Here is a 21,838-nt window from a genome sequence, read left to right as displayed (position 1 = left end):
AGCCTGGCTTGCTACCTCAGCATCCAGCGCTGAAGCGTCTTCGGCTGACAGACTCAGCGGCTCCGCTGCGTTCAGCTGCCGAGTTCTTGAGCTGGCGTTCACCATCTCACCTGGAGCACTGGGGGATGGAGACTGCAGATCCCACCCCAGAAGTCCTGGTGCAGGTGCTGCAGTGGTCCGATAATCCGCTTTGCGCTTCTCACAAATCCTCAAGTGAGTCTGATGCTGCTGATCTGAGACCAGACTTCAGGAACCACTGACCACAGGACATCAGGCGTCTCCTTGGTTTCCTTTCTCAGAGTCGCTGAGCTGAAATGAGGATTCTTGTTTCTGCCGAGCACTGAAGGGGGCCTTGGGAGAGGGAGCAGGTGGCGTGGGCCAGCCTCGCTGGGGGTTCCCCTCGCTCCCGATGCAGCAGAGGGTAGAGATCAGCAGCCTCCAGTGCCTGTGACTTCTCCCTGGGTTCCCCATTTCCCTGGTACTCAGAGGGCAGTGGAGTGGGAATCTGCCCCGCTGAGGGCATGGGAGTGAACCTGACTCCTCAAGTGAGCCCTTCAGGACAGAGCTAAGCAGGTGGGAGCATGGTGGGAGTGTAGTGTTGGGGTCTGGGGAGAAGGTGTGATTAAAAATGGGCGTGGTGCTCCTGGAGGCCCAAAAGGATAGAGTAAGGTGGTGAGAACACAAGCTGGGGCAGGGTGCCCAGCTGCTGTCTTCACTGGCAGTGTTTCAGGAGCGTCCCAGAGCACAGTGTGCTGCTTAACTGTGGTGACTGTTATAATGGGCTCTGTTTCTGGGGGCTTGTCCTGTCCCAGGTACTGACTGGCAGAGCGGAGGATAATTCAGAATAAAAGCTTTGGGATTTAGTCAGTCAGGCTCTGTTTGCACTTGCTGAGAGTTGGGGCAAATTGGCAAATGCTTGTAAGCTTCAGATTCCTCATCTTTAGAATGGGGATGATCCTAGTCACCCGCTGAGGCTTTGCATGAGGGCCGAGGTGTTGCATGTGAAGGAGCGGGCAGACAAGTGCAGAGAGGGATCAGCACTGTGTCTCAGCAGCTCACTCCTTGCAGCAGCCGTGTGAGCCAAGAGCTAATGCTGCTTACAGGTGAGGAAACCGAGGCTCGTGGAGGTTATGTCACTCACCAGAGTGCATAAGTGGTGTGTCCCAATTTTGATGTACACTACTCATGATGGAATATAATTAACCCCTGTTGTTACTGTTGATTGGTGACTGAATTTTTTTGGTCATTTAAGCTGCCTTTGACAATTCCTTTCGAGAAGAATGCTATAGGGTTATTTATTTATTTATTTTATTTGAAAGGCAGATTGACAGAGATAGACAGAAAGAGAACTTGTATCTGCTGGTTCACACCTTAAATGGCTGCAAAACCCCAGGCTGGGCCAGGCCCAAGCCAAAAGCCAGGAACTTCATCCTGATCTCCCATGTAGGTAGCAAGGGCCCAACTACTTGGATTATCATTGACTGTCTTCATAGGCACGTTAACAAGAAGCCGGATTGGAAGAGGAGCAGCTGGAACTCAAACTGGGTTTCAAAAGTGTTGCAGGTGGTGCATTAACCCACTCCACTGTGCTACAGCCATGGCCCTAAAATGTTACATTACATAAGGATCCAGGCTCCTGTACCCATCTGCGGCCTGGGAGCCTGGATCCTTCAGGGAAGTAGAAAAAAATCTGAGCTTTAACAAATAGTAGCTTATAACTAAATTTAAATACAAAGTTGCCAAAATGGAATTTAGGTTAAAAAAGAATCAAAGTATATTCCAGGAGATTTAAGTTGGTGAGTGAGAATCATTGTTACATTGTGCTATTGCCGCGTATATACACAGAATGAACACTGAGAAAGATTTTGAAAGGGGAAATCTTAAATGGTAAGTATGTTAGGGAATGTGTAGTCATAATTTGCTGTTTGTAGCTATTAATAAACTGACTCCCATTTTCATTCTGAAAGGAGATTACTGGAGGGAAGGAAGCCACCTACCTACCTGTGTAGGGAATTCTAGATAAGTGTGTGTGTTGCAAGGTGTGCTAAAATTCTTGATTGGAGTGTTTGGAGACATCTGCAAGTGCCTTTGCTGCAGAGAAGAGTGACTAAGCAACTTTCTAACACTTGCTACACTTTGCATGTATCTCTAGCATTTTGCTCAGCTCATGGTTGTATAATGATTTACCTGCCTGCCTCCCCTGTCCTGAGTTTGTGAGCCAAAGTGCTGTATTTAGCTGTCTCTTTGGCCTCAGCATGGTATCTGGCATATGGTAGATGGCTGATAAATGTAAGAACTACCTCAGCGTCTCCCATATCTTTTCTACATTTTAGTTAGGATTCAGCGCAGTATCGTTTGCCTATTAATTCTGTAGTCTAGACAAGGGATGCTTTTTGTAAATAATGGCATTGATTGGAAATGACTTACGTCATGCTGGTAGTCCTCTTGGGAATGCCTCATTTCATCTCTGCCTTCTCCGCATATGAAAGAGTTGTAATTGGATTTTATAAAGAACACACTTGGACTTTTCCCCCGTAATTTGTATATTTTGCATATTTCTATTTCCAGTAGTCTATGTAATTCAGAGAATGTTGGCATTTCAGTTCTGAGCATAGAGCCACTGATGCAGGACAGTGTGGGGTTCTAGGCTACTTCCGGAAGTAAACGGAAAACAAGGTCTCTGAACTGAAAAGCTAAAACCTGCGGGCTGTCCAGGTTGTCTTCTATGAAGCAGTTTGTGCCTGTGGAAGTTGGCGAGAACGGCCGAAGGCATAGTGCAGTGTTTGTGTAGAGGACGGATGTCTGCTCTCGTCTGCTGAAGATGCACTGGGTCATAGGTGAGAAATGTCCCGCCACCAGGAAGTGAGGAGTAAACGTAGACCAGGGTGGGTGCTGAGAAGTGGAGCCTTGAGCGCTTTGGTGGAAGCACCTGTGTGGCGAGAGTGAGGCCTTCCCAGCTTTTGGCAGGAAATCATCCCTGATGACTTCAAGGCAGAGCATCTGACCTGCAGCCCCGGACTTCTGCATTTGTTTCAATTCTAATCTTGTAACCACCGCTCCACTTTGCAGTCAGACACCCTGTTTCAGAAACCTGTGGTGGGAAAACTCCCTTTGTTCAAACAGGCACCAGAGACAGTGGAGGATCAAATACAGTTTATTAACACCAGCAAGCCCAGTGGGAATCATTTCCTGAGAACTGAGCATCAATCCCAAGTTTCTTACAATATTTACAGGTTCGTCAGCCTCATACCTTAACCGATACAGCCTCAGTGGGTTTAAATTGCAGCCTGTACTCTGCAACGTCAGTGGGTCTAGTATGTTTATAAAAGAGACACCTGGGCAGATTGATGGCTGGAGGAGTTACAGAAGCAGAACCTTGGGCATCTTCCCTCCCTAGACAAGATAACGGCACACAGCTGCTTCACCAGACAATGGGAAGCAGCCGCTTTTCAAGGTTAGTGTCAGGGGTCCCCTTTGCCTCCTTTGTCTCTGGTTGTGGCCTTATTTCCTCTACAAATCTGGTGGGCCAAGATGGCCTTTCCTCCCACTCCTTTGTTTAATTTTTAAAATGTATTTGACTTCTTTACAATTTTGATCTTTTTTTTTTTTTTTTAAAGATTATTTATTTGAAAGAGTTACAGAGGCGGGGGTGGGGGGGGGGGATCGATCTTCCATCTGCTGGTTCAGTTCCCAAATGGCTGCAACAGCCAGGCTTGGGCCAGGCTGAAGACAGGAGCCAGGAGCTTCCTCAGGGTCTCCCATGTAGGTGCAGGGGCCCATCTTCTGCTGCCCTCCCAGGTGCATTAATAGGGAGCTGGATCTGGAGTGAAGCAGCTGGGACTCGAACTAGTCCCCATATGGGATGCTGGCGCCGCAGGCTGAGGCTTTACCCCCTACTGCGCAGTGCTGGCCCCAGCCACCTGGTTTTTTGTAGAAGTGTTTCAGTCTGTATTCTCAGTGTGGCTGAAGTTAATCTGTAAGGAGCAGTGAAGCATTCTAGGCTGTTGATACCTAGCAGTGTGAACTTTTGTACTAGTTCTGCAAGTAATGAGATAGGGCTCAGGTACACTTTCATGTATATTTTCTTATACACGAAATGCTCCTTGATTTAAGTGAAAGTTAGGAAAGTAATCACGGTTATTAGGAGAACAAGTTAAATAGAATTCCTGTGAGCTGCTTTTGAGCTTCTGAAGTTAAAATACAGCTCCTCTCCCTCCCCCAACTCCCCACGCTGCACACCACACCCCTTAAACTGGACTCTGAGCTCACTTTCTGTAGGAAGCCTCTCCTCCTCGTGTGCCTTGAGCTCCGTCCTTCCCAGCCCTGCGATGCCCCGGTATCACCAGGGCCCTGCACAGTCCCTGCCCCAAGATTAATGCTCCTCCTTTATTTTAATTAAACTGAAAAAGATAGAGTTAGGATGGACATACAAGTTGTTTTTCCTCTTTTAGTCATTGGCATATTGTTTTGTTTTTAAAGATTTATTTTATTGATTTGAAAGAGTTACAGAGAGAGGTAGAGACAGAGACAGAGAGGTCTTCCATCCTCTGGTTCACTCCCCAAATGGCCGCGATGGCTGGAACTGAGTCAATCCGAAGTCAGGAGCCAAGAGCCAGGAGCTTCCTCTGGGTTTTCCATGTGGGTACTGGGGTCCAAGGACTTGGGCCATCCTCTGCTGCGTTCCCAGGCACATTAGCAGGGAGTTGGATCAGAATTGGAGCAGCTGGGACTCGAACCAGCGCCCATATGGGATGTTTGTGCTTCAGGCCAGGGCTTTAACTCGCTACGCCACAACACCAGCCCCTGGCATGTTGTTTTGACTGTGGTTGCTATTTCACTATTTGTATCATGAAACTTGAGGAAAGTAAATAATCAATGAGAAAAAAAAAAAAAGATGATATAGTTCTGTACCAAAAACACAGCTGTAATAAAATTAACTTCCCAATTTAAAAGATGTGAGACTTCAGCAATTTTTAAAGTTTATTTTGTTTATTTGAAAGGCACAGAAAGAGAGAGATTGCCCCCATCTTCTGGTTCAGCAGCAGCTAGGGTTGGGCCAGGCCAAGGCCAGGAGCTAGAAAACTATTGCAGATTTCTCACATGGTATCAGGGTCCTAACGCTGTGAGCCAGCCCCTCTGCCCGCCAGAGTGCACATTAGCAGGAGGTTGGAATAGGGACTGGGACCAGACTTGAACCCACCCACTCTAATATGGGTGGGTACAACCAGTGTCTTACCTGCGTCACCAAATGCCTGCCTCTAGACTTAGCATTTTAAAAGTTGTTATTGGAGTATCCTTGATAACCTAAAAATGTATATTTGGTTGTGTTTTGGTTTTTTATTGACATGAGTATTAGGAAGATAAGGTTATATTGAAAGACTGAGCTAAACTGTTAGGTTTCTTTCTAGCCTTTTGTTTAGAAAGTATATGATACACATTTTAAACAGGGAATTAATTTTGTAAGATCTTCAGGCTATCTTAGAAAATAAATGATGAATATCAATTCATTAGAAAGCAAATTATCTCTGTGCCAGAATCCTGGCTTTGGGAATTTTTGCCAACTTGTATTAATAGAAAACAATAAATAGCACACTACACTATAAAATATCAATGATTTGTACTGTGTTTACTGAAAGCAAGTTTATATTTTTATGACATTGTTCTCAAATATTAAAAAGTGACTTAAAAGACTTGTGGGAAGGCCCCCACCCCCAGCAGTTGATGGTAACTAGAATGCTAAGTCATCAAAAGCCTTGCCAGTGGTTTGCCATGCACTAGTTGAACCAGACTCACAGTGCAGCCCACCCCGCCCAGGAGCTCCTGAGCTGTGCTCTGAAGGTGGGTGGTGACCCCTCCTTCCTCCCCATTTGGCGTGCTGTCATTCTGTGCCCTCCCAAACGGTTCTGGTGTTCCTTGTTGTAGCCTCGTTTCTTTGTCATCAGAAGTTGTCTCCATGGATGCTTCTAATTACCCTTGTTCAACTGGTATTTAATTTGGGGATCTAATTGTTCAGGGATTTTCTTTCTGCCTTAATCACCTATCTAGCTAGTCATATAGTTTGGATTAATACTTAAAAGTTCTTATTAGAAGTCCTGTGTGAGGCCAGCACTGTGGCTTAACGGGTAAAGCCGCCACCTGCAGCGCCGGCATCCCATATGGGTGCTGATTTGAGTCCTGGCTGCTCCACTTCTGATCCAGCTCTCTGCTGTGGCCTGGGAAAGCAGTGGAGGATGTCCCAACTCCTTGGGCTCCTGCACCTGCATGGGAGACCTGAAAGAATCTCCTGGCTCCTGGCTTCGGTTCGGCACAGCTCTGGCCAGTTGGGGAGTGAACCAACGGAAGGAAGACCTCGCTCTCTTTCTCTCTGCCTCTCCTCTCTCTGTGTAACTCTTTCAAATAAATACTAAAAAAAAAAAAAAAAAAAAGTCCTGTTGGGGTAGTGTTTAAAGTTTGGAGTTGGGTCTAGGTTTCAATGGTGCCACTCATTGGTTATCTGATGTTGTTGGACAGAGCACCCAACCTCTGTCAACTACAGCTGTTTTTTGAAATAAAAATGGCATAGCCGGCGCCGCAGCTCAATAGGCTAATCCTCCACCTTGCGGCGCCGGCACCCCGGGTTCTAGTCCGGGTCAGGGTGCAGGATTCTGTCCCGGTTGCCCCTCTTCCAGGCAAGCTCTCTGCTATGGCCCGGGAGTACAGTGGAGGATGGCTCAAGTCCTTGGGGCCTGCACCCACATGGGAGACCAGGAGAAGCACCTGGCCCATGGCTTCGGATCAGCGCGCTGCGCCGGCCGGCCGTGGCGGCCATTGGAGGGTGAACCAACGGCAAAAGGAAGACCTTTCTCTCTGTGTGTCTCTCTCTCACTGTCCACTCTTGCCTGCCCCCCCCCCCAAAAAAAGGGCAGTAAAAGTGTTTTTAAAATTTCATGGATATTGGTGTAAAAAATGATGCATAGATTTCAAAAATTTTTTACACCTAAAAAATTTACCTTTTAATTCTGTTTCTACTTTCTGTGGACTTTTTGAGGTATCCTCATATTTACATCATCATGGGAGAAATAAAAGTTCTCATCCACCAAACCATCCCAGAAATATCAGTCTCCGCTCATGCCCCACCCTCTTCAGCCTGCCGCACCTTACCTATAGGTTAGTTCATTATATCCCCAGGACATTGGTTGCCCTGTAAGACCAGAATGTCTACTACAACACAGATCTTGTCTTGTAGGGTTTTCTTCCTAGCAGAAGCTCTTGCAGTGTTAAAAGACCCTGTCTGTGCTTCAGAAAGGAGGTTGAAAGTTCCATAGCTTTGGGGCCGGCGCTGTGGTGCAGTGGGTTAATGCCCTGGCCTAAAGTGCCGGCATCCCATATAGGTGCCAGGTCTAGTCCTGGCTGCTCCTCTTCCGATCCAACTCTCTGCTTATGCCTGGGAAAGTAATAGAGGATGGCCCAACTCCTTGGGCCCCTGCACCCGCGCAGGAGACCCTGAAGAGGCTCCTGGCTCCTGGCTTTGGATCCGTGCAGCTCTGGCTGTTGCAGCCAATTGGGGAGTGAACCTTCGGATGGAAAATATTTCTCTCTCTCTGCCTCTCCTCTCTCTGTGCAACTCTTTCAAATAAATAATTTTTTTTTAAAGAAAGTTCCGTAGCCCTTGCATAAAGGTAGGTGATGGTTCTAAGCAGACATGCTGCTTAGATTTGAAGTGATATGTAAAATGCTGGAAATGGTAGGCCAGGGATTTAGGAGGGGTTTGGTGAATGTGTGTTGACTTGACATAGATGAGAAAGGACTGTATTGGCAGTGGGCAGTCAAACTTTCGCATCTGTGGCTCTGAACAGTTTGGTCCTTGCCATCCTGAGAGGTTGACGTCATAGCCAGTGACAGAAGTGCCTTCCTCTGGGGCTGCATTGTGATATGGCATTCAGTACTGGGGGCCAGTTCAAGTCCCAGCTGCTCCACTTCCTGTCCAGCTTCCTGCTAATGTGCTTGGAAAGCAGCAGAAGATGGCTCAGGTGCTCGAGCCCGTGCCACTCATGTGGAAGATCCAGATGGAGTTCAGGCTCGGGGCTTTGGCCTCACGGAGCTCTGGCTGCTGTGGGCGACTGAGGAGTGAAGAGTAGATGGAAGTGCTTGCTGGGTCCTTCCCTGTCCATCCCTCCCTGCCTGTGACTCTGAGGCTTTGCCTTGCAAATAAATAAACAAACAAATCTTTATGAATCCACCAGAGCCTAATCTGTTACTGGCTTTGAAGGGAAGAGTGCAGAGAACAGTGTCTGTAGCTCTAGGGAGGAGTCTTGGGTGTGCTCCTCTGTGTGTTGAAGAAGGGTTGTTGTACCCGGTTTGCACGCCCCTGGATTCCATGCCCCTTTGCCCTGAGACGTAGATGTGAGTACGTTGTATGTGTGTAGCAGCAGAGTGCGTAACCACTTAGGGGCTGGCAGAGCCCTCTGACTGATGCTCACAACCTTTGGAATAACGGTAGAAAGTTCTATATTGAGTTTTTAATCTTCAAAAAAAATTTTGCTGCGGCAGGAAGACAGGATAAAGTAGGGATCAGTAGAGATATTTCTCTGCTAATGGACAGAAGCCAAAGTTTTTGGCCCAGCTTTGAATTTTCATTAGAAAAATGACAAGGAGAAAAGTAACCCTTTGGTGAGAGTGTTCATATAAATGTTGATTTTTGTGTTTGAAGCTAAGCTGTTAGAACCCTCCTATTGCTTAACATTTTATTGATTCTTTTATCTTTTTAAGTGTTTAGGTACGTGAGTAACAACAAGAGCTGATCTTCCTCAGCTCCCAGCATACGCCAGGCCCTGCTCTAACCTGTGAATGAAACTAACTGACTCCTCACACCAACCTTACAAGGATAGGAAGTCCCTTCCAAAGCCAGACAGCCAGGAAGGAGGCCTGGACTCGGGCCCTGGCACCCCGTCCGCACCTCCTGTGCCCTGCCGCAGAGGCCGCTGCACTGTGCTGGGCCATCGTCCCTCTGTCTTTATTCCTTTTCTGTTTTCTTTTTAAAACTTCATTTTCTTTTTCTTTCTTTCTTTTTTTTTTTTAGATTTTATTTACTTTATTTGAGAGTTAGAGTTATAGACAGTGAGAGGGAGAGACAGAGAGAAAGGTCCTCCTTCCGTTGGTTTACTCCCCAAATGGCCGCCATAGCCGGCGCTGCGCCAATCCAAAGCCAGGAACCAGGAGCTTCTTCCAGGTCCCACATGGGTCCAGGGGCCCAAGGACTTGGGCCATCTTCCACTGCTTTCCCAGGCCATAGCAGAGAGCTGGACTGGAAGTGGGACAGCCGGGACTAGAACCGGCACCAATATGGGATGCCGGTGCCGCAGGAGGAGGATTAACGAAGTGAGCCACAGCGCTGGCCCCAAAACTTTATTTTCTAAAACATATTTAATTGACATGCAGAAATGGAACATATTTATGGAGTACTCTGATTTTTAATCACCTATATGCATTGTGTAATGTCCCGTCAGAGTCAATTCATCTTTCTCTTCAAACGTTTAACATTTCTTCATAGTAAAAATATTCAAGATCCTGTCTTCTACTTTTTTGTTATAGAGGAAAAGAAAGTACATTATCCATAGTCACCCCACTGTGTAGTAGAACCTCAAAACTTCTTACTTCCGTGTAGCTGTAACCCAGTACCTAACGATGAACTTTCCCCACTCACCCTCCCCAATTTCACCCCAGCCTCTGGTATCCCCATATTTTTAACTTCTATAAGAACATTTTTTTTAAAACTTCACATCTGAGTGCTTTTCTTTCTTTCCCTGTGCTTGTTAAGGAAAGAGGTGTGTGTGTTTGTGTCTGTATTTTTAAAAGATTCATTTGTTTAATTGATAGAGTGGAGGAGTGGGAGAGGGACAGGGATTTTCCATCTACTGGTTTACTCCCCAAATGGCTGCTTTAGCCCGGGCTAAGCCAGGCTAAAGCCATAAGCCACAAACTCCATCCAGGTCTCTTAAGTGGGTGGCAGGGACCCAAGTACATGGGCCATCATCTACTGCCTTATCAGGTGCATTAGCAGGAAGCTAGATCAGAAGCAGAGTAACTGGGGGTTGAACCGGCACTCCAGTATGGGATATCCTCCAGGAAGTGTATGTATTGAGCTTAGAGAACTGTTAGAAAGCAGGAAGTGCCCAGTAGGCGTAAAAGAAATGGATCCATTTAACTTCTGTGACTATGTTATTAGAAGTTGAAAATGGCCGGCGCCGTGGCTCACTAGGCTAATCCTCTGCCTAGTGGTGCTGGCACACTGGGTTCTAGTCCCGGTCGGGGCGCTGAATTCTGTCCTGGTTGCCCCTCTTCCAGGCCAGCTCTCTGCTGTGGCCAGGGAGTGCAGTGGAGGATGGCCCAAGTCCTTGGGCCCTGCACCCCATGGGAGACAAGGAGAAGCACCTGGCTCCTGGCTTCGGATCAGCGCGGTGCGCCGGACGCAGCAGCTATTGGAGGGTGAACCAACGGCAAAGGAAGACCTTTTTCTCTCTCTCTCTCTCTCTCACTGTCCACTCTGCCTGTCAAAACAAACAAACAAACAAACAAAAAGTTGAAAATGATCTTGGTGGAACAATTGATTTTGTCGATAGGCATTCATGTGTACTGTGTCTGTATGAATTTCTCCCAGTGAAAAAGATTCTCTGGCAGTTGCTTTTCATGTTGAAGATGATCTTGTGGGTTGCACTGTTCCCTTACTGCTATCAAGGGAGCAGTTAGCACCCCTTGGATTGCGGCTTTGTTGGTTGCAACAGTTTAGGAAGCTGAGGAGTCAGCCATGCAATCCCTCGTTTCACTGGAAGCTGGCCCAGTTCTAAGAGATGTGAAGGGTATCTGTGATCAAAACAGCCCCTTTGGAAAGATATCCAAGAGCAGAATCGTGGTGGCATCAAGCTTGGACTCCCTGTCAGTTTGCACAAAGAAGTCCTGGGTGCTTAAGAGCCCATTTTTTACCCTTCCCTGGCCTTAAGGTCTGTGACATGGCAGGAAAAGGGAAAGGGTTTTTCCACCCATGAATTTGTGGTTTTTGTTAAGTACAAAATACAGGAACAGAAAATCATTAGAAAACAAGGTATTATTAGTATGTGCAAAGATGATTACAGGAAAGGAAATCATTGGAGAGGAATGTTGGGAAATCACCTGTGAGAAGAGGATGAACACACAGGTATTGTTAAACCCCACATAGGCGTATGCACACAGAGTTGTAACAAAGTGAGGAGAGTCTGTGGCAATGGCAGCCCTCATTTCTGTACCCGTGTGGTCCTAGCTAGTATGTGTGTCTCACCACCGTCTTCCACTACCTGTTAGGCATTCCCTTTGCCTTCAGCAAGCATTTCAGCTGGTCATGGTCATTATCTGATGAGATATTGGTAACCCCAACTTTCATCTCCAAAGGGTCTGGGCTGTTCATAGCCTAGCATGTATTGAGTGGTTGCAGTTTTTCATTGACATTGATTATAGGGCATGATAATACTAAGAATCCCAAGGAAGGGGTCTTCAAATGTACTCTTCCTTACCTCCTTTGTGGAGTAGTTACCCCATCAGTCACCTCAGCAAGCATAGTAAATCATTTCTTTTCCTATTGATTGAGAAGCCTGAGGAACCAAATACAAATTGTCCAGCAATCTTAACTCTCATTTCCATGGAGTCATTGTTGTGTCTCCTGGTGGAAGCATTCATCACTTTGGAATGAATCTGAAGACCAGCAGACGTAAGGTTGTGAGGATAGGAGATAGCATTTTGCAGAGGTTACTGGGAGTAATGGTGAGTAGTGCCAGCCTGTTTCCGCTCTTTCTTTTTTCCCTTGTAAAGATTTATGTATTTATTTGAAAGAGTTACAGAGAGAGAGACTAGCGGCAGAGAGAGAGAGAGAGAGAGAGAGAGAGAGAGAGAGATCTTCCATCTACTGGTTCACTCCCAGTTGGCCACAACTGCTGGAGCCGCGCCAGTATGAAGCCAGGAACCAGGAGTTTCTTCTGGGTCTCCCATGCAGGTACAGGGGCCCAAGGATTTGGGCCTCTTCTACTGCTTTCCCAGGCTATAGCATAGTTGGATCAGAAGTGGAGCAGCCAGGTCTCGAACTGGTGCCCATATGGGATGCCAGCACTGCAAGCGGTGGCTTAACCTGCTACGCCACAGCGCTGCCCCGTCTCCACTCTTGATTCCTGGACCTGTGAATCCTGGTTGTCAGAGAAGCAGCACCATGCATCAGATGCTGATTCAGGTCATATACAGCCCCCAGAGCTCATTGCCCCATTCTGCTGCTGAGTCTTCAAATGGCCGTTTTTACATTTTGTCAAGCCAGCTAATTCAGGATAGTGGAGAATATAGCAGATTCCAGTAGACTGCTATGAGCATGGGCCCATTGCTGCACTTGTTTGGCTGTGATGTGGACTCCTTGGACAATAGCCGTCTCTGTGGAATGCTGTGATGCTGGGTCAGGCGTTCCGTAAGTCCATACGTAGGTCATGGTTCTGGCAGAAGCGTTGTGTGCAGGGAAGATGAACACTGACGCAGAGCAGGCATCCTTTCCGGTAAGGACAGAGCACTGCCCTTCTGTGATGAGCTGTTCAGCGTGACCAGCGTGCCGGCGGCACCAGGGAATAGCACCACACGGGAGACTGCGCTGGTCCTGGCAGGTTGGGCGCACAGCAGTAGCCTATCCAAGATGGCCCTGGTGAGTGGAGTTCGCATCCTCCTCACCTCCTACCCTCCTTCCAGGTGATTCTGTTACGATCTACCTGCTGGATTTCCTTTTTGGCAGGCTATTGTGCTTAGGGATGAGCATGTTGTATTTGCTTAGTGTTTGGCTGAATGGAGTCTGAGGACTTAGAACTGTGAGAACTAGACGGGTCCTTAGAAATGAGCAAGGCCAAGTTGACCTTTCAGACAGAAGGAAGATAGCAAGTGCCAAAGCCCAGGCTGGACATCAGGCTTCCTGCTACTAGTGAGAACAGAGTCTTGCTGCAGCCTTGCCCGCTCACTGAGCACTGAGGGGCCTGCCTGGACAACAGGCTGAGATCCTATTCCCTGTTGGTAGCAAAAGTTGGCTGCACATGAAAGGTGGTGGCAGTGTTTCAGGCAGTACTCTTTCTTGCCCAGTTGCTAGATATGGTGGGCTGAGTGGTAGAGAATTGAAATAACAGTGTGCTGAAAATCCCACTATCTTAACTGCTCTGAGAAATGAAAAGGAACATCTTGGAAATAAATAGATTAAATGTCAATAATGACTAAAGTATATGCTTGGATGTAAGAATATAATAATATTTAAAATTTTTAATCAAAATAGCTAACCTAACTACTTTATAATTATTGAATTTTCTTAGAAATGTAGTGGAGGAATAGCAGTTGTGGATGCTGGCAATCAGCCTTTCCCCTCTGGGCAGTACCATCACTGCGGCTGTGTTCTGGCTTTGGATGCGTGGTCTCAGCTCTGGTGATAATAGGGAGTTCTAGTGGGGCAGCCCACTCCCACCCCTCGGCTGGCCGTCAGGACTCTGCTTAAATCCTTTCCCTGTTGTAGGTCCCGTCTGAGGACAGCTTTTGCCACTGATAGCTCACCACTCTTACCAGAAAGTTCTCTCTGAGCAAACATTGAGAACCTTACAGTTTGTGTAGGTGTCCCAGTTGTGCCCCAAGATTTTTTCTGGTTTTCTCAGAAAACTTTTCATGGATAATTTTGAATGGTCAGAAGTTTCTAGACCAGGGACTAGCATTGTGGCACAGTGGGTTAAGCCACTGCTTGCAACATTGACAGCCCGTATTGGACTGTTGGTCAAGTTGTGACTGCTCCCTGCTTCCAGTCTGTCTTCGTTGATAACAGCCGCTGGGAAAGCAGCAGATGAGTTATCTAAGTACTAGGGGCCCCGCCACCCATGTGGGAGATGCGGATGGAGGTCCAGGTCCTGGCTTCAGCCTGGCCCAGCCTGGCTGTTGTGGGCATTTGGGGAGTGACCCAGAGGATGGAAGCGTGTGCTGCCTTGTTCTCTTGCTCTCTCACTCTTTCTGCCTTTCAAATAAATAAATAAATCTCTAAAAAAATAGTTTCTAGATCAGAAATTTCACCTTTCTAATTTTAAAAAATTAGCATTCTTCATAAATATAGTAGCTTTCCCAGGATGAAAAGATTGTTCCCAAACAGTAGGATTGTGAGATGATTCTGCCCTGCTATATTTTTTAAGTAGGAAAACACACAGGTCTAGGGTAGAGCTACCTGGTTCCTGTCCCCTGCCCTGGCTGAATGGGTCCTTTTGGCCAGTTAACCTCTCTGAACCTCGTGCCTTTTCTGCTAAATGAAAATGATAATGCCTGCTCTGTTGCAGGGATGAGGCCATGGGGCATTTTGAAAATAGGAGCCTTTTGTAATTTCTATGCAAGCATAGGAAGTTAGCACTGTCATTTCAGAATGGACCATTTTGAATCATAAATCTGATTTGGCAGATACTTGGGTGCTGTGTCTCATAGAAGTACATGAGGCCTTCTGGCAGGTCTTGAAAGCACCTGAGTATGATTAGTTAACAGTTTAGTTTATGCTTTGCCTACTTGTTGCAGATACCAGGAGGAGATTTTAAGAAATCTAATAAATAAAATGTGGAATTACATTGTGAAGCTAACAAATTTGGTAACTTCAGGCGAAGGCTGTGTGTATCTGTGAGTCAGCTTGATTTGAGTTGAGATCCCTCTTGCAAATGGGAATCAAATGCAAGGGGAAAGGATCCTTTCCTAACAGACAAGACTTGTAGACAGCTGAGAGAGTGAGAGGGAAGAGGGAGGCACTGCATTCCAGCTGGACCAGACAAGAGAACTGTGAAGTGCAAGAGTAGGAGTGCCTGCCCTCCTGTAACAATAGAAGACAGGATGCGTTTTTCTTTCTTTGCTTTTCCCTTTGCTTCTAAAAACCAAAAAATGAGTCCATTAGAAACAAAAATAACTTCTTTTGTCTCACTAACTAGAAATGTATTGCTTACGGAAAAATTAATTCCAATGTATTCAGTGGGAATATTTCATAATTCTAGGTTTGAGGTGCTTTTTTTTAAGTACTTGATTCGGAAAAAATAAATGAGTGAAAGGAAATAGTACACAGCTTTGAAATTGGTGTATGTGACGCTTTGGTTTTGAGCTCTTTGTGAATCATGGTTTCCAACAACTTGTTGTATATAGGAGCCAGTGTTTCTTAAAACTCAGGTCCTTTTTGTAAAATTAAAATCTATCCTCCTTTAATATTAAAATTTCAAAGGAAATGACTGAAAATCAATTAAAGCATGTATGTTATAAATTATATTTAATATGTCTTTTGAAGTCCCATAGTCTCACCCACCTCACCTCTGAATCTTGTGGTTCTGGTCTGTTCTTCAGTTTCTGAGCTGCATTGCCTGGCACTTGTTACAGGCACTGTTAAACCTCTGCTGAATGATACTGACAACAATATAACTGTATGCCTCAGAAAGAACGCTCTTAATACTCTGCGTGTAGTGTGTAGCACACTTACTGCCTGTCTGTTGAAAGTGCACATTTTTAAAGTAATACCAGCCTCAAGTGGCTTTCTGTTATCAATAGGATGAAGTCCACATCCTTTAGTTTTTCCACTGGAAGACAGTATTGGACCTCAGTAACAAATGGGCCAGGCACGGTAGTCCCAGCTACTCGGGAGGCTGAGGCTGGAGGATCGCTTGAGTCCAGGAGTTCTGGGCTGTCGTGTGCTATGCTGATCGGGTGTCCGTACTAAGTTCAGCATCAATCTGACCTCCCTGGAGTGTGGGACCACCAGGTTGCCTAAGGAGGGGTAAACCGGCCCAGGTCGGAAACAGAGCAGGTCAGAACTCCCGTGCTGATCAGTAGTGGGAACGTGCCTGTGAATAGCCATGCACTCCAGCCTGGGCAACAGAGAGACCCTGTCTCTTTAGCTCCCCTGCCTTATCTAAAATTTTAGATTGCTGAGGGAGAAATAATAATCAACATTAATAGAATAAAATTAAGGAAAAATATAACAAAGGGAATTACTACCAGGGGAAACAGGTATTGTATTTCCTTTGTTTATATCTGAACAGTTGAATAGATGAGTGCTCACCATTCTCAGAAGGGCTTTTCTGCCGTTCTAGTAGGTGTATGCTTGATCTGTTGTGTCTTAATTAGCATTTCCTAATGGCTGCTCATGTTGAACATTTCTTCATGTGCCTATTTGCCATCTGAATTTCTTTTTTTTTTTTTTAAGATTTTTTATTTATTTATTTGAGAGGTAGAGTTACAGACAGTGAGAGGGGCAGACAGAGAGAAAGTTCTTCTGTTCACTGGTTCACTCCTCAGATGGCTGCAATGCCGGAGCTGCGCCGATCCGAAGCCAGGAGCCAGGAGCTTCTTCCTGGTCTCTCATGTGGGTGCAGGGGCCCAAGGACCTGGGCCATCTCTACTGCTTTCCCAGGCCGTAGTGGAGAGTTGGATGGGAAGAGGAGCAGCCGGGACCAGGACTGGCACCCCTATGGGATGTCTGCGCCTCAGGTGGAAGATTAACCTACTGCACCACAGTGCCACCGGCCCCTGAATATCTTTATTTAATCAAAGGGTTTGTTCCAATTTCCTTCGCTTTGGATAAAAGCAGACGTTTCTTACTTTTTAGTCAAGTGTTAGACCCAACCACAAGGTTGATATCTTTTTAAATCCTTTCTAATCTAGAGGTTCTTAATCTTCTTGTTTCCTTGAGTTAGGAAAATCTGGAACATGAGAGATTCTGCAAGTCAGATCGATCTTCCTAGTAGACACCCGTGATGTTCAGTGTGTGTTTCTGCCCTGTATTTCCATGTGCTGGTTGGTTAGGTACAGTGACTTCAAGGCTGTCTTTTTTGGTACTACTTCATGCACTTCCATCAGGAGATGTATGGAATATGCTTCTCTGTCTTTTTGCAATGATGTAAAAATTGATCAGTAAGTTAGAGTGTGTCAGTTTAATCCATTCATGCTACATTCTCATCAGTTGTCCGACTGATTTCAGCATCCATTGACAGTCTTTGCCAAAAGCTGGTGTTTCATTAGGAGTCGCAAATGGTAATAGCCTAGTTTCATCACTCCTTCATTATTAACTAGAATACTCAGACAGAGAAAACCTGTGCCTCTTCAACGGTTCGGTTATGATGTGGCACTGTCGGCAAGTTGGCAGGGTAAATGCGGACTCTGTTTTCCCGTTGGCTCACCCATTTGCAGGGGAATAGTTGGTTCTATACCATTGTTCAAAGGTTAGGGAAGATTTTTGTTTTTTATCATCGCCATGGACCTATGGACTTTGGTGTCCAGTTGATAGATTGTAGCACACTTCTCTCAGTGCCTTACATGAATGCTTCCGATTGGGTTGATGCCTGCTTTACCTTCCGATGTGAGAAACTGCCCCGTCTCTTCTTCTGTCATGTTAATGTTTTATGTCAGAAGCAGTTCATCCACCCAGTAGCAGTGAGTATACCTAGTACCCAGTTTTCGTTTCTTTATTTCTAATAATTTATTTATTTGAAAGACAGAGATTTCCCATCTGGTGCTTTGCTTCCCAGATGCATGCAACAGTCAGGTCTGGGCCTGGACAAAGCTAGAAGCTGGGACTCAATCCAGTCTCCCACATGAGTATCAGGGACCCAGCTCTTTGAGCCATCACCTGCCACCTCTCCAGGTGTACATTAGCACAAAGCTGGGATTGGGAACAGATGTGAGACTCAAACTCTGGCACTGATAGAAGATGCAGGCACCCCAAGCAGCATCTTAACTGTAATGCCAAAGGCCTAGCCTAGATCCTTGTTTCTTTTCTTTTTTATAAAGATTTATTTTATCTCTTTGAGAGGGTTAGAAAGAGAGGAAGAGAGAGGGAGAGAGGGAGAGAGAGAGAGAGGTCTTCCATCCACTAATTCACTTCCCAAATGGCTGCAATGGCTGGAGCTGAGCCAATCTGAAGCCAGGAGCCAGGAGCTTATTCCAGGTCTCCCACATGGGTGCAGGGGCCCAAGCACTTGGGCATCTTCCACTGCTTTCCTAGGCCACAGCAGAGAGCTGGATCAGAAGTGGAGCAGCCAGATCTCTAACCTGCTGGCGCTGCAGGCCGGGGCTTTAACCTGCTGTTGCTGCACCACTGCAGATCCTAGTTTCTTTCTTTCTTTCTTTTTTTTTTTTTTTTTGGGGGGGGGGTGTTGCTAACCATTTTGTACTCAAAAAATATTCTGCCTGTGTCTCTTAAGGGAAGAAAAATAGCATGAATTTCATTAGAAATAATAATAAATAACAAGTAGGGAAACATACTTAGATAAATAGGTTTGTGATGTTATTTGTTTCTAAACGTAAAGAACATTTCAAAGAAATAAATGTGTGTACTTAAGCAGTTTATTATTGGAAATTTAGTCATATGAGTAAGACTAACAAAAATAAATGTGCACTATACTAAGTTAATACAACAGAAACAAGAATACTTTGTTATCTCAGCAAAATCAGATTATTAGAGGTAAGGAATGCTACTTTTCTTCAAGGAAGTTATATGAAGACAACAGATCATGAACTGTTCAACTGACCAGGACCCCTCAGTCATGGCTCTGTGATTTTCTGGAGTCAGGTCATGTGTTCAGGAGCCAGCCAGCATTCTGAACACTAGAGATGTAGCCTCTAAAGGACATTCGGTCCCCTCCATCAGGCTCCACACATATAACAGGTCATGGGCATGACAGTGCTGGGACATGTTCCAGCACAGCTGCAGTAAATATCAATACACTATGATAATCGTTACAACAGATAACATTCAAACTTCAGCATAATATGTTGCCAGTTAAATCCTAACAGTTTGGTTATCAAAGAAACCAAGTAATCAAATGTCACTACACAATAAGGTCATGCTATAAATATATTTTGATATTTACGAAATTCACTAAGATGGCCTCTCTCATAGTTAATATAGCAAGTGTCAATCACATGTGAGTTACTACCCTGGACTTCAGAATTTGGTCCGACCGGCATAGGAGTAAGGAAGGTTCAATTTAAGACAGGTTTGTCAGTTTTCAGAAGGACCGAGGAGAATTACACGGCAATACACATGTGAAAAGGCAGTATTTTAAAACACAGGGTTCGGCCAGCACTGCGCTCACTAGGCTAATCCTCCGCCTGTGGCACCGGCACACCGGGTTCTAGTCCTGCTCGGGGCACCGGATTCTGTCCCAGTTGCCCCTCTTCCAGGCAAGCTCTCTGCTGTGGCCTGGGAGTACAGTGGAGCATGGCCCAGGTCCTTGGGCCCTGTATCCCAAGGGAGACCAGGAGAAGTACCTGGCTCCTGGCTTCGGATCAGTGCGGTGCGCTGGCCACAGCGGCCATTGGAGGGTGAACCAATGGCAAAAGGAAGACCTTTCTCTCTGTCTCTCTCTCTCACTGTCCACTCTGCCTGTCAAAAAAAAAACACACACACACACACACACACACAAAACACAGGGTTCTTTTATGACTTTGCACATGCCCTCTCCTCTCTTTGGAATTCACTTCCTTCCCCTAGTCATTTGGTTTCTTTCTTATTCCTGAAGTTAACAAACATCACCTTTGCCATCAATGGGCAGGCAGTACAACCAGGGTGGGAAGAGTCATTAATGAAGTAGTAGATCAACAAACATTTGCAAAAGCATTAAGTCCAAAGAATTCTGTGCCGGAAAGAATAAGAGAATACATACAGTTAGGCTGGATCTTGTCTGGAACACAGAGACAGCTTTCTGTGAATAGGGGATACTGGAGCACAGACGAGGAGGATCCACACGCACTGACCAAACATAAATGAAGGAGAGGAAAACCCCAGAAGGAGAAAATAGAGTCACAAAAGAACAAACAGTAAGTGAGCAAACTGCCTTTGAGAAGCTGAAAGAGCTAGTGTGGGTGGTGCACAGGGTAGGGGCAGTAGCATAGTTTACGAAGAGTCTGCGGAGGTGACCAGGGCAAAACCATGCAGGGACTTAAGACGATTATAAAAACGCTGGCTTAAAGAAAACCACTGATGTGTATAATAACGTGAATCCGTATAGGGCAGAGGGCATATGTGGCAAGAAAGGAAATGAGTGTTTACAATAAGAGTTGCATTCCTCTGGCTCAAAAATCAAAACGACTGGTTTTTTATTATATTTGAAAAAACAAGATTCTAACAAGGCGGGCTCTTAAACTGATGGAGAAAGCAAACAGAAGTGGGTGATTTAAAGAGTTGGGTGGTACTTTCTATAACTACTTTATAAAGGATTAAAACTGAATGTGTAGGAAGCAGATGTCAGGGACGATTCTGAGATTTCTGGCCTATCAGACAGAAAGCTTAGTTCCAAAACATCAGCGATCCACATTTAAACGTCTGAGGGTGCTGTGTTAACGTCATAGAGTGAGTCAGAGCCATAGTGGCATTTTACCTTATACACCTGCTCCCCCCCCCCCCACATACACACACATTTTCATACACATATTGTATATAGCCATAAAGACCACAAGAGTACTTGTGATGTTTTAATTCTCCAAAGCAAATACTCAACAGGTACTTGTTCATTCAATGAGTTATTCAATCAATATGTTGTTATTTATAGAACAAACATTGTTCCTTCTGCAATGGCACACATCAGGTGTGTGCTGTAAAACACCATGAGTCGTGACTCATAGACTCATAGACTCCAGTGTATACTCACAGACTCCACTGTATACCACACTCTCAGCCCAGTGTGGTCTATAGACTGCCTCACACCCACAGCCAAGATTGCTGTCCCCAGGGTTGGACAAATGCGGGAATTCAGTCATTTAGTGACGTGGTCCGCACTGCTCACTCTGCAGTTCATCTCGCTGTCTCACAATTCAGCCCCTCCTCCTGTTACTGAAGTGTAAGGGGAGGAAGAAGATGTGTGTTAACGCTTGCACTGAGAAACATGGCATCAGAACACTGTCTCCACAGCGTAGTTCTTCAGTACCAGCAGAATGTTCTAATCATACCCAGCAATCAAAATCGGTCCCCCAGAACTCAGAGCCCCTTCTGCACCTGTCAACCTTGGCAGGTGCCGTTCTCCTCCTCATATCCTGCCTTGCACATGCATTTCCCCTCCGCACTGCAGCGCATTTTGGGAGGCTCATGTGTCACAGAATGGTTGACACGGGAGCCTGACACTTCCCGCAGCTGCGAAGAATCTGCTCCGGTGATGGTGTCGGGGAAGACGGCCAAGTGTCGCACCACGGAAGGGCATTTCTGATAGTGCACACGCACAGAAACCAGGGCAATGCAGGCGCCAGCGTCTTGGAAAGCAAGATAGAAGCCCTTTCTGGTCAGAGGCCCCACGTCTCTGACCTCTGCATTCAGCTTCATGACACGGTCACCGAGGTCGAGTTCCGTAAAGCTCTCGTCAGCAGCAAGGGTATCGATTTTGATGTACTGGTTTCCCTTGATGCTTCTCCCGTTTTCAGCATCAGACTCAAAGTAGTACATGTTGAAAGTTTCTTTGCAGGGTCCCAGTCCTCCGGGAAGGCTGTTGCAGTCCCACAAGGTGAACTTGAGCTCTATGAAGATTCTGGAAGCACCTTCATTGGAGATCCAGCTGGTCAAAAGCCAGTTGTTATGATTCTGTTCTATAACTTTGCATGCTTGGTATGTGTGGATAGGGGCATAGTTTTCATCCACTTCACCAATCTCTTCCCAGCCATTTTTGGGAAAAGCAATCCATCCTAGGTTTCCCATGACCGTGCATGAATCCAACAAATTCACTTCTTTGCTAGGGCTAGCCAGGAGGGTCTGGAGCGCGGCACACAGGAGAAGTCACTTGCAGCCATTTAGGGAGTGAACCAGCGAATGGAAGACCTCTCTCTCTCTCTCTCTCTCTCT

General features: G+C 46.0%; 1 protein-coding gene and 2 pseudogenes across 4 annotated transcripts in view; 2 read left to right on the top strand and 1 right to left on the bottom strand.

The window, feature by feature from the left end:
- TULP4 (TUB like protein 4) overlaps nt 1–21,838 on the top strand; it is a 248,179-nt gene that overhangs the window by 149,827 nt on the left and 76,514 nt on the right. The window lies entirely within an intron of this gene.
- LOC149126400 (signal recognition particle RNA) lies at nt 15,625–15,905 on the top strand (annotated as a pseudogene).
- Nucleotides 20,902–21,772, bottom strand: LOC103349959 (ephrin type-A receptor 5 pseudogene; annotated as a pseudogene).

Source organism: Oryctolagus cuniculus, chromosome 5 (assembly GCF_051225735.1).
Source record: "Oryctolagus cuniculus isolate XC-2025 breed Fujian yellow rabbit chromosome 5, ASM5122573v1, whole genome shotgun sequence".
In the NCBI taxonomy this organism is placed as follows: Eukaryota; Metazoa; Chordata; class Mammalia; order Lagomorpha; family Leporidae; genus Oryctolagus; species Oryctolagus cuniculus.
The sequence above is the reverse complement of the archived record's forward strand: the minus strand, read 5'-3'. Positions and strand labels throughout refer to the sequence as shown.